Source organism: Hippopotamus amphibius, chromosome 10, assembly GCF_030028045.1.
Source record: "Hippopotamus amphibius kiboko isolate mHipAmp2 chromosome 10, mHipAmp2.hap2, whole genome shotgun sequence".
NCBI classification, from domain to species: Eukaryota; Metazoa; Chordata; class Mammalia; order Artiodactyla; family Hippopotamidae; genus Hippopotamus; species Hippopotamus amphibius.
In genome coordinates, this window is record NC_080195.1 from 23610736 (window position 1) to 23622550 (window position 11815).

The window sequence follows — 11815 nt, forward strand, 5'->3', positions numbered from 1 at the left end:
TTAACTGATGTGTGAGATTTATTTCATTTTGTCTTGCACTGAAGTGTAACATTTGCAGCATTCCAGGTGGATCAGTATTTTTAAAGATAAAACGATGACGACAAAATGTAGGTGAGTTTTAAAAATATATCTGGTCATTTCATTTTCCTGCTTATACCCCTGTAATGGTGTATTCACACGCTTTAACGCCAAGTCCAAACTCCAGGGATAGTACAGAGGCTCTTTGTTGTCACCACTCCCTTTCTCTTTCCCTTGCTGTTTTAAGGAGTCAGTTTAACTTGGCTCCTCTGTGCACTGCCCTTTTTTTTAATGCTCCTTTATTCCTTTTTTGTAGACTTTACTTATTATGTGTACTATAGCTATGTTTTTGTTTTCCCAAATACGTAATTCCTTAAAAGCAAGGATTATATCCTTTTTTCCCCTTCAGAAGTGTCTAGTAGTGCTTCATACAAAATGTTTCAACCTTTAACTCTTTTTTGTCTCTGGAATATTCCACATTGAGAAAAAAAGGAAAAAAATTTCTGATTATAAGTTAATTATAAAAGCATTTGGGAACAAAGTTGCAAACACCAAAGTAAAATCACCCCTAATCTCAATACCCAGAATAAACCTGACTGACATTAGGATTCTGTAGGTCCTGCCAGGCTTTTCTATACTTACGAGCCATCGATTAAAAAAAAGAAAAAAACACCTCGTATTTTCAGACCTTTTGGAAAAACCGATTACTGTAAAAGCTACCAGGTAATCATGCTTCTTAGGAAAGGTGGTAGCAGGCTCTGAGGTGGTCGCCAACGATCCCTGCCCCTTGGCCACCACACCTTAGCACGATCTCCTCCCTCGTTGTTCCAGGGTTGGTCTGTGCGGCCAGTAGAAGTGGTGTGTGGTGTGTGTCACTCTGAGATTAGTCTATAAAAGACTGACTTCTGTCTTGGCGTCTCTCTGGTCACTCACATGGGGGAAGAAGTCACGTTGCAGGTGGCCTCATGGACAGGGCTGCATGGCAAGGAACTGAAGCTGGCCAACAGCAACGGGGAGGAGCTCGCACAGTCGTGTGGGAAGTGGAAGGTGGAGATAAGGAATGAAGGGATCCAGCTAAATATATTTCCAACCCGAGTGTTGAAAATACCAGTGGTTTCTTCTTGCTGCTTACGGTAAAATGTGAAAGGAAAGAGAGACATTAAAGAAAGGACTTAAAAAGGAACCAGCGCTCCCTGGTTTGCAAGATTCCAAATAATGCAAAATTACATGGCTTCAGAGTGAAGATTAAATCCAGAACACTCTCAGGAAAGCATAGTCGAAAGATGAAGCCAAGAGTGTAAAATGTGAAATCCTTTGTTAAGATCCGAGAAAGATCAAAGGGGATGCCTCAGAATAGGACTCATAGACGATTCAAAGTTTTAAAAAATATATCAGCAGTAACCTGGTCAGCTTGGACTGAAAGAGAGAAATGAAAATGAAGAGAGGCTTTTGGACCTCCCCCGCACCCCCCAAATTCTGCTGGGAAGCAAGCCGAGCAAACAGCTCTGTTGTAAACCTGTCAAGTAAAAGAACGACTCAGAAGGTGAGGCCAAGGCCTCCAAGGGCCAAGTCAAGAGCCATTGGAAAGTCATTTCCTGGCAGGAGGACTGAGTTCTGGTCAAGGAATTTGTAACACTTGCCCAGCTGGATTTCAGAACTGCTCACGGACCAGTAACTTCTGGGTGCCGTTTGTTTTCTGTCTTTCTGAGCAGGAATCATCCTGCCTGATCAGCATTTATACTGGACGTGAGGAGGGGGATAACATTTCTATTTTCAGGCCTACAGACCAGGAGGAACTGTGCTTGAGAGCTACATACTCCCTCCTAGTCCCATCTGCACCTGGGCCTGATATAGATAAGATTCTGGACTTTGAGCTGATGCTGTAGCGGGTTGAGGCTTTTGTGTTCCTTGGGAGGGGGTGGGCTGTGGGAGCCAGCCTCCCAGATGGCCCAGTGATCCCTCTGTCCTGGTATTCACACTTTTTGTGCTGCTCCCTCCCACAAATGTACCAGGGTTGATCATGGGACCAATAGAATTAACCAAAAGTAATGATATGTCCCTTCGTAGATTAGATTACAAAGGACAGCTGCTCCTATCTTGGTTCTCTCTCTGTCTCATTAGCTACTCTGATGGAATCATGCTGTTCTCAGCCCAGTGGAGGGGACCGCGTGTCAAGCACTGGGAGCCTCCTGCCAACAGCTTACATGGAGCTTACGGCGAGCTTGGAGAGAATCCTCCAGCCCCAAACACGTCCAGAGACTGCAGGCCCGGCTGACACCTCAACTGCAACCTAATGAGAGCCAGAACCACCCAGCTAAACGCCTGGATTCTGGACCTGCTGAAACGGTGGGAGAGAATACACGTTGTTTTAAGCTACTGTTTTGGGGAAGTTTGTTATGTGGCAATAAATAACGAATACAAGAAATATTGAGGGCGTTTCCCTCAACAATATAAAGATGTCCTTAGGAATGACTTTTACTTTTCTGGATAGGTTTTTTGGTTCCTCTAGCTGTTGCTGTCTCTTTATCAGGGTTCCTTTCAAAGATTCAGGAAGCTTCCATTATTCTTTGAGATAGACTCAGATGCAAATAGAAATGCAAAAGAAAAAAAACCCCAAACATTTACGTATTTACCTGTTCTGGTCACAGGCTCTGTTTCCAGTTGTCCATCCACATCCATTTCCAAAGATATTGACACAGAAAAAAATTATTACCATTTTTAAAAGATCTGTGTTACCTTTTAGAAAGCTAAAATTTCAGTCATTAACAAGTAGGTCCTAAAATTTGTGGAATAAAGGTCCCTCCAGCCCCCCACTCCCCAGTTTCTAACACAAAAACATTAGGGCCATTTCTTTGCCTGGCAATACGTTTTTCTTTAACACAAAGAAAAAACACTATCAGTTGCATGTTACAGCTAAAGGGCTAAAAATAGATGATTAATTGTTTCCTTGGTGACAAAAGCTAATTATTCCTCTGAATTTAGGGAAACTTATAGATGCCTTAAATCTTTAGACTCTTGGTCAGTTAATACATCCTCTTATACTGTAGTCCTCATGCAATGAGTTGGAAAAGTTAGAAACATATGATTATGGAATTATTTTTTTCTAGGTGTGATGATGGTATTGTAGTTAGGTGAGAGAGTCCTTATCTCTAAAGATAAACACTACAAAATGATAGGAATTATGGTCAAAGTTTGCTTCAAAATAATCAGAGGGGGACAGTACGTGGGGATATAGATGAATTAATATTAAAGCTAAGTAAAAGGTACCCTGAAGTACGTTATACTCTTATTTCTACTTGTGTATAATTTTCCATGATAAAATGTTTTTTAAAGAGATCAACAGCTTAAGATAAAAAAGGGGGCAGATGTGTAACTTGTCAAGTGATACATGAGAGAGGTGTCACTTAAAATAGCTTTAGATTTTGGAAAAGAATAGCCCCAGGGAAAAGTAACTTGAATCCTTGCATCCCATTTCAATTTAGCCCTGTTTATTATTGTTTCTAATAATATCCTTCAGTGAAGGCGTGATATTGAAAAAATCTGAAGACCTACGTCTTAAGTATACTAAAGAATATTCCGAGTGCTGACTGAAAAAAAAAAAGCACAACATTTGAGAGTTGTGCGCTAAGTTTTATTTGGGGCGAAATGAGAACGACAGCCCGGGAATGAGAGACAGCACTTCAGAGGGCCCTGAGAAGCTGTGATAGCACAGAGGCGGTGGGAAGGTCAGTGTTGCATGTGATTTATGTGAACGTGCAGTCAAGCACACATTTGGGCAGAGGCTCGCTGCTGGTTAGGAGGAGCAGGTGTCGCCGTTCATGATTTTAGTGCTTTTCTAGATACGAGAAGATGCAAGAATTGGGCTTATAAAATCCTCTCCTGAAAATATCTGTCTGAAGACCTGTTTTGCCAGTTTCTCCCAGAGCACAGAGGGCCTCGTTCCTGATCTCCACCCTGAACTCCTTTCAGGGGCTGTTGAAGGTCGGCAGCTGCAGCGGCTCATCATTTAATCCTGGTGGAGGTGGATGGCGAGTGCCAGTTTGTAGTGGGCACAGGTATTTAAAAGTAGTATGCAGTCACCGCGATCAGGAGTGCACTCTATAACCTGTTTATCTCTAGCACACAAGCCACAGATCCTATTTAGAGAACTTCCCCTACTTTTATTACTCTTCCTCTCTGTTCATGCTTCACTCGGTAACTTGCTCCCTCACTGTCCTGGACTGATGTAGGAGATCAATAGAGTAATTGGGTTTGATGATACAACAGCTGCCTGTTATCAAAACAACCTATAAATGTCATTTCAGATTGTTCTACAATTGACAGTGACACGAAGGCGTATTTTGTTGTGGGGAGAAAAGAACATAAAGCCATCCTTTTTTAAAAGAGTTTTTGATGTGGACCATTTTTAAAGTCTGTTGAATTTGTTACAATATTGCTTCTGTTTTATTTTTATGTCTTGGTGTTTTGGCCCTGAGGCATGTGGGATCTTCGCTCCCCCACCAGAGATCTAACCGGCACCCCCTGCATTGGAAGGCCAAGTCTTAACCACTGGACCACCAGGGAAGTCCCAAGCCATCTTTTTTTGAAGGAAATTTTAAAAGACATGTGACATTCCTCTTTCAAGGGGCGAGGAGTGGGGAGGTGGGGGGAGAGACTAGCCGTAGCCAGTTCATTGTTTTGCTAGCTGAAATTGAGAGCCCGAAAAGAGCAAGTTCTAAACCATACAGCAGTTTTGGACTTCCATTTAGGACGGGAAAAAAATCCACTTAGAAAGTTGCAAAAAATGTTTCTCCCACCCTAACAAGAAACAGCTGAGTGATATACAAAATGGTAGCATCTTTGAGGCCTCAGATGGCTGAGGCTGCAAGGTTATCACGGAAACTGAATTCCAAAGAGGGATAATGCACTCGGAGGAGAGACAGGACACACAGACTGACTTTCCTTTTGCGTCCACGGGAGAAAAGGTAGCTGCTATGTAAGCAGACAAGAAAAATTCAGCCAAGATTTTAACATTTGTAAAAGCCAAGTGTGGGCTACTGCAGCACTTTGGAACAGGACTGGCTACTTAATTTATGGGTCTAAGTGCAAAATGAAAATACGAGAACCCTTGCTCAAAAATGAAGAATTCCGGATGGTGACAGCAGAGCATGAAACCAGATGCTAGGACCTTCTAAGTGTGGGCTGTTTGTGAGTGCACAGGTCACGCGCCTTGAAGCCAGTCCTCAGGCACAAAGGGAGTTCCCACTCACCTGAAAGCTCTTCGGCATCCACCTTCACCAGGTGTCCATGAGAAGGAGGAGAGCAGTGCTGACCTCTGTGCAAACGAGGAGCTGATTGGTGGCTGTAGAGGAACAAGCTCAGATCCCCACTGGCTTCCCGGGATCCTTCTCGCCTGCAGAGCGGAAGTCTTGAGGTGCTGGGGGTGGCACACCAGGTACTGTGGCCAAAGGATACTGGCAGAGATTTCCTGTCTCTGGAGAAGCAGTAGAAGCAATGTCCACCTGCCTCTCCTGACACGAGCAAAGATGTATTGCTGCTGGGGGAAGAGTGGAAGCAGAAAGTCTCTGCTCCTCCCGGAGAGGCCGATACAGATACCAGATGGTTGCTGTCCTGCTGGGGGAGGTGCAGAAAACGACCCCCCCCAGGCCAACCACAGTTTATCAGGCAGAGTTTGGAGGCCACAGGTAGGAGGAACGGGAATGCCAAGAAAACCTCACCTCTGAAGCCAAAGTATAAGGGGGCCTGCCTGAGACTGAGGTTGCATTGGGACAGGTGGTATCTCACCTGCTCCTGCCACGAGTTTAGCACCAAGTCACAAGCAACAATGTCTACAACTGGGGAAGCGGTCAGAGAATGGGAAGGACCCTTTCTCTGATACAGGTATGTGGGGACGGGGGGGCTGGGGGGGGCACAGGACACAAGAAAAGCTAACACCCAGCCCCTACCCTGAGCACGTGGTAACAGCAGCCAGCTCGCCTGTGGGTTCTGAGACTGTAATAGAATTCTATACCTGGTGAAAATATCTTTCAAAAAATGAATCATGAGGGAATTCCCTGGTGGTCCAGGGGTTATGACTCTGTGCTTTCACTGCCGTAGGCCCAGATTTGATCCCTGGTTGGGGATCCTGCAAGTTGTGTGGTGGGGCAAAAAAAAAAAAAAAAAAAAGAAATATTTTTAAGACATGCAAAAGCAGAAGGAATTCATCACCAGCAGACTTGCACTACAAGTAAGTCTTTAAGGCAGAAGAATAATTACACCAGAGTGAAATATGAATCTAAACAAAGGCATGAGGAGCCCTGGAAATAGGCTATATTTAAATGAGTAAATACATAAAAGTCTTACACATTATTATTTATATCCCTTTAAATAATAATCTATTGTTTAAACAAAAGTAGTAATGTTATATGTGATTTTTAATATGTGCAAAAGCACATATTGGGTATAACAATAGCACAAAGTTTGGGCGGGAGAAACGGAAGTATTATAAGGGTCTTACACTGTGTGTGGCGTGGGGTAATATTACTTGAGGATAGACTGGCTTAAAGGTATACCACAAATCCTAGAGCTGCCACTTAGAGTAATAAAGGAATAAGCTAATAAGCCACTAAAAAGATAAGTGGAATAAAAAAATATTTAATTATTCCAGAAGAATTAAGAAGAAAAAAGAATGTGTGGGACAAATAGAAAACAAATAGCAAGATGATAAGACTTAAACCTAACTATACTGATAAGCATGTTAAATGTAAAGACCTTAAATATTCCCAGTTGGCGGGTTAAATTGGATTTTAAAAAATAGGGCCCAGGGGCTTTGCTGGTGCTGCAGTGGTTAAGAATCCGCCTGCCCATGCAGGGAATACGGGTTTGAGCCCTGCTCCAGGAAGATCCCACATCTAAGCAACTAAGTCCGTGTGCCACAACTATTGAGCCCACGTGCTGCAACTGCTGAAGCCCACGCACCTAGAACCCATGCTCCACAAGAGAAGCCACCGCAATGACGAGCCCGCACACCACAACAAAGAGTAGCTCCCACTCACTGCAACTAGAGAAAGCCCATGTGCAGCAACGAAGACCCAACACAGCCAATAAATACATAAATTTATTAAAAAAAATAGTGCCCAACTGTATGCTAAAAGAAACAGTGGTAATGGGTAAACACCTCCAAAAAAACTGTAGCTAATATGAAATGCTGGTTGTCTTCGCTAATACAATATGAGACATGTAAGGAAAATCATAGAGCTTAGGAAGGAAGAAAAAAGCTGTGTATTCACAGACAACATGATTTTGTAATTTAAAAAACCCAAAGTAATTTCTAAGTATAAGAACTAAGTGTCTTTAGCATGGCTACTTGATACAAGTGCAATACTTTAAAAATCACTTTTATTTTTATTTATCAGTAAACAATTAAAATAGAAAGGTATCTTGTTTTACAACAGCATTTTAAAATCAAATAAGATTAGCCATTAGGAGAGAACCGTTTCTAATAGAGTGAATCCCGGAAACGGCAGAGAACATGTTAATGCCAGGGAGGGGTGGAGGGAGTGGGTTGGGACCCCAGCGGAGAGGTTCCGGAAGCTGCGTCTTGCGGAGTTTGAGGGAGGGGGAAGGGGTGGGACAGAACCTACAAGCCCCCTGCGAGGAGGAAGAATGGGGCTGAGGCGCGGAGCCATGGTCGACGTGCCCTGAGTCTGGGGTAATTTGAGATGAGACTGAACAAGCACGCAGGACAGAGCTAGAGTCTGGTCACAGAGGAGTTTGGGCACAAAGATTTTGAGAACGTTTCCATGTTTCTGTGGACTTGATATAGGGACTATCTGCTCTACCAACCCTGCCTGCCTCTCTTCCTCCCAGATGCTCGCCACCTGGGGTCCAGGTACCAGGTGCCTAAGCCAGAAACCTAGAAGTCTCGCTTGACCCCCTTCCTTGTCCTCACCTGCATCCAGTTAATTATCAGGGCCTGCCCGATCTTTCTCCTAAATCCTCCCCAGGCTCACCGTCTGCTCTCCATCCCCGCGGCCACGCCCCTCCTCCAGACAGCCCTCCTCACTCCTGAACCCAGCTCCTGGCAGTGACTGGGTCTCACCACCTTCGAACTTTGACATGAGAGAAATCCTAAAGCAAATCTGACCACATTCCCCCTGTTACTGAAAACCCTTTTCATCGATCCATTCAAGTATTGAGCAAGTGTTTGTTACAAGTTGAGTACTGAGGACACAACAAGGAGCAAAACAGAGAATTTAAAGAAGATTGGGGTGGCAGACGTCAATCCAATTATCCTCCACCACCGAAACAATTTATCATTACAGACTGGGATGTGTGTCATAGGAGGGCCTGACCTAGTGAGGGAGGTCCCAGAATGCGCCCCAGGGTAGCCATCTGAAGTTTGAATAGCAGTTATCCAGATCAAGGGGTCAAGGATAGGGCAAAAGCCCTGGAGGTGCTTCTCTGAACTTCAGTTTCCTCCTCTGTATAAGGGGGATATTTAGAGATGTGAGGATTAACTGAGTTACTATGTATAAAGTCCTTAGAAGTGGTCCTGGGATGTAATAAATTTCCCATAACTATTGACTATAATAACAAAAATTATTAATTTTTTTTTTAATGTAGAGAGGAGTTGGAAGCCTATCAGCAAAGGAGTTAAGTGAGAAAGTAGCATTTTTTAAAGGTCATTCTGGATGCAGGGAGCATGGATTGGAACAAGGAAAGAACAGATTTGCGGGATTTAATCAGACTTTTGCAGTGGTCCATTGAGAGCTATAGGACACAAACTAAGGAGGCAGAGGGGACTTAGGTTTTGTGATTTAGGCGGTAGAAGCTACTAACCTTGATGTTTGATTTGGTGGTGGGATGCTGTAAGAGGTGGCAAGGGGCGTCCCAAAATTGTGGCCCTGGCAGCAGAGGATGATGTTCTTCACCAGGTCAGGGGAGCCTGGAGGGAGGACCAGGTTGGGGAGGTGCTGAGCCCAGTTCTGGACGTGTTCAGATTCAGGTACCGTGGGGCATCCTGGATGAGGGGCTACAGGAGCTGCTCATTAGGTCTGGAGTTCAGAGGTGAAATTGTGGCTGGAGACACAAGATTGAAATTGTTGGCAAATACATGAAAATTGGACCACAATCAACCCATCTGGAAAAGGTGGGAGGAAGGAGATAGCTAGATGATTTTTAAGGTTTCTCCTGATTCCATGTGTAGGATTCCAGGTGTTGAGGTTGGAAGGACCCCAGAGACAAAAAACCCACAAAAATAAATGTTAAAATAAAATAAAGTAAAATATGGTTTGATGGCAAGATGTATACACCAAATATAATACAGCAAATAGTATAATACAACATTGAGAGAAATTAAGGAAGACTTAACGGAGGTACATGCCATCTCCATGGACTGGAAGACTCCATGTGAAAGCATCTATTCTCCACAAAGTGACAGCTACTACATCCTGGTCAAAATCCCAACAGGTTTTTTTTGTTTGTTTTTTTGTTTTTTTTCTCCTGTGTGTGTGGCTATAACAAGCTGATTCTAAAAAACAAAAAAAAATTTTTTTTATCGAGGTAAAATATATATAACAGAATTTACCATTTTAACCATTTTGAATTGTACAATTCAGGGGCATTAAGTACATTCACAATGGTGTGCAACCATCACCACCATCTATTTCCAGAACTTTTTCATCATCCCAAACACACTACACATTAAATAGTCACTCCGCACTCCTCCTTCCCCAGCCCCTGGTAATCTCTATTCTACTTTCTGTATCTTTGAAATTGCCTATTCTAGGTACCTCATATCAGTGGAATTAAACAATATTTATCTTCTTGTACCTGGTTTGTTGCACTTAGCATGTCCTTATGGGTCATCCATGTCGTAGCATGTATCAGAATCTGTCTTTTTTATGGTTGAATAATATTCCACTGTATGTATATACCATATTTTCTTTATCTACTTGCCCATTGAGTTGTTTCCACCTTTTGGCTATTGTGAATATTTGGCTAGTATGAACAGTGGTACCTAGGGCATTCTTTATAAGATTTAAATGAGTGATTGAATTTCTTTAATAGTAACAGTAGTTAGACTCCTTTTTTTTTTCTTTCCCATTATGGTTTATTACAGATGTTGAATATACAATAGGACCTTGTTGTTTATCCATCCTATATATAATAGTTTGCTTCTTATAGTCCAAACTCCCAGTCCATCCCTCCCCTACACCCCCTTCCCCTTGGCAACCACAGGTCTGTTCTCTATGTCTGTGTAGACTCCATTTATTCTTGAGTCAGTTTGTTAAGGTCAAAATACCCTAGTAATTTGCTCATTACTTCTGTTTTCAAATTTATTGGCAAAAATATTATTCATAGTACCCTCTAAACTTTTTAATCACTTCTCTTTTATTTTGCACATTCATGCTTTTGTTTGTGCCCTCTGAATGTTTTCCTTAATTTTATTAATCTTTTCAAGTACCAACTTTGGTTCTGTTGATATTTTCTTCTGAATCTTTTCAATATTTGTTCTTAATCTTCTAACTTTTATGGAGTAATAAACACTTAGCTCAATTAATTTTCAGCTTTTCCTCTGTTACAATACAAGCATTTAGTTATAAATTCCCCTGTAGAGCCTGGTTTGGTTGCATTGCACAAGTTTTGTTTCTGTAAACAGCTTCATTGAGGTATATTTTACATATGAAATTTTCCCATTTCAAGGGTACAGTGAAGATTTTTGGTAAATTTACCAAAAGGAGCAATCATGACCATAAACCATTTTTGGAACATTTTCATCATTCTAACAAGAACCCTCATGCCCATTTATAGTTAATTCCTATTCCCACTGGCCAGGCAACCACTAATCTACTTCTGTCTCCTGTGTAAATTTGCCTTTTCTGGGCATCTCATAGAAATTAAGTACATGTAGTTTCTCATGTATGGTTTCTTTCATTAGCATGCTTTGAAGTTCATCCATGTTGTATGTTTCAGTTCACTCCTTTTTATTAGTGGTGGTTTACCATTACATAACATTTTTGACCATTCACTGAACAGTTGATGGACATTTAGAATGTTCCAGCTTTTGGCTCTTATTTTTTTTATTTGGTTTTCTTTTTTAGTCTTCGTTGCTGCAATGAGGGCTCTCTCTAGTTGTGCTGAGCTGGGGCTGCTCTTTGTTGCAGTGCGCCGGCTTCTCATTGCGGTGGCTTCTCTTGTTGCGGAGCATGGGCTCTAAGGCGTGAGGACTCAGTAGTTGTGGCTCTTGGGCTTTAGAGTATAGGCTCAGTAGTTGTGGTGCACAAGCTTAATTGCTCCATGGCATGTGGGATCTTCCGGGCCCAGGGATTGAACCTGTGTCTCCTGCATCGACAGGCAGATTCCTAACCACTGCGCCACCAGTGAAGTCCCTCAGCTATTAATGTTGCTGTAGAACTGCAGGGTCATAGTTAATTTACATTTGAGAAGCTATCAAGTTTCCCAAAGTGGCTGCACCATTTTACATTTATCAATAGCAAGGGCTCCCGTTTCTCCAGTCTCAGCAGTATTTGTTATTTGTTCATAAATGAGAAAGGCTTATCATACCCTTTCTAATGGTGCGAAGTGATATATCAATTGTGCTTTTAGTTTACATTTCCCTAATGACTAATGATGATCTTTTCATGTACGTATTAGCTATTTGCACATCTTCTTTGGTGAAATGTCTATTCACATCTTCTGCCCATGTTCTGATTGGGTTGTCTTATTGAATGGTAATAAGAGTTCTTTTAAAATCTGGATACAAGTCCTTTATCAGATATGTGATGCAAATAATTTCTTTCAGTGTATGTCTTTT